Raw genomic sequence first — 1,738 nt, forward strand, 5'->3', positions numbered from 1 at the left:
TGTGCGGGCACGTGAAGCAGCTGCCCAGGGAAGTGCTGGAGTCACCATCCCTGGAGGTGTTCAAGGATTCTGTCCCTGCTCATGGGAAGGATATGGAACTAGATGATCTTAAATGTCCCACAGAACAATGGACAGTGATGTAGCAGAGAGGAATATTTGCAATGAGCCTGTCCAAGGCAGCTGAGATGAATGTCACTAGGAGAGTCACAGTGACATTCCTGGAGTCACACACAGACATTACAGAGCTCCATCACGAGCCCACATGTAAGCTGCTTTTCTGCACTCTTCATACACAAATGAGAGATCAGAGGCAGGAGTCCTTTGCCTGCACATGCAAAGGACATGGACTGCTACCACTTCCAGATGCTGGGAGGCACCTGAGCCTGGTGATGTAACACTGTTTTGGCTGTCTGTGGAGTGCCAAACAACCTCTACTGGTTGGGGTGAGAGGTCAGTCCTGGAAAGGGTGATGGTTACTGGCTGGACTGTGGTAAAGGCCCTGAGGTAGCTTCCCGAGAGTGTCCAGTGAACAGAGGCACCAAACACAACCTGCTCTGTTGGTCCTTCATGTCTTTTGCAGAAGCCTGGCTGTGCCCCCAGCCTGCACGTCACATATAGTAGTTCACTGGTGTTTTGCTCTCTGGGGCACCTGCCAGTCCAGCCATACCAGCCCCTCCCTGAATACTGCCACATTTCTTCCCTCTCGCAGCTGAGCACAACAGAGCAGCCCTACTGGGACTGGTCGCACAGCAGGGAATTTAGGCCAGTAAGAATGTTTATCCAGCTGACATACTGACGAGATCTCCACCTGAGGCAACCTGCAGCCCCAGGTGCCAGACTTGCTCTCCAGGACAGCATGAGAGAATTGGCCTAGGGGATCCACAGGGAGGTGCAAAAAAAAAGAGCCCCAGTAAAATGGCAGCATGTCACAGGCTGCCACCCACAGCAACAGGTTTGCTTTTCCATGTGTCTCCTGCATGCACACATACCCTGCTCTTCTCATGGGACAGCCACCTCCCAGCTGAGCCTTTACCCAAGAAAAGTTCATCTATGCTGCTCTGGCCAGCAATTCATGCACACAAGCCCTGGGCTCCACACAACTCCCAAGCTGGCAGTGCTGCTCTGCAGAGCAAGGGGGCTCTGCTGCCCAGGTCTGTGCTGTTCAAACTGGGAGCAAGGCCCATCTCAGGTGTGCTACTGCCCACTCCACCTCAGCACACAGATGCTGCCCATGAAGAATCAGGAAAAGGACCACAGAAACACGTTTGTTCAGGTTACTGTACCTTGTTTAAACAGAAGGACACAACAACTCCTTCTTTACACAAAGTCTCTGGGTCATATATAACAGGCTGAAACATGATAAAGAATGAGATGGTAAATATGGCGGTTTTATTTGGTTTTATATTGGTTTTGGTTTTGGTTTTTTTGTGGACAGCATTAATGCAATAAAGAAAAGCAAGGAAACCAGGAAAAATCTCAAAATCAAAGACATCAAACCAAACAATGTACACACAGACAGGCTGGGCCTGTAATGAGTTAGATCATGAGTGATATGCAGAAAAAGAAGGGCAGTTCATTGGTGCTTCTGAAAAGCACTCAGTCAGTAGTTTCCTTAGGCCGTCCTTGAGCTCCTTGTTCCTCAGGCTGTAGATGATGGGGTTCACTGTTGGCGGCAACACTGAGTACAGAACTGCCAGCACCAGGGCCAGGGATAGGGATGAGATAGAGGGGGGCTTCA

Source organism: Eurypyga helias, unplaced genomic scaffold, assembly GCF_000690775.1.
Source record: "Eurypyga helias isolate BGI_N326 unplaced genomic scaffold, ASM69077v1 scaffold1272, whole genome shotgun sequence".
Classification (NCBI taxonomy): Eukaryota; Metazoa; Chordata; class Aves; order Eurypygiformes; family Eurypygidae; genus Eurypyga; species Eurypyga helias.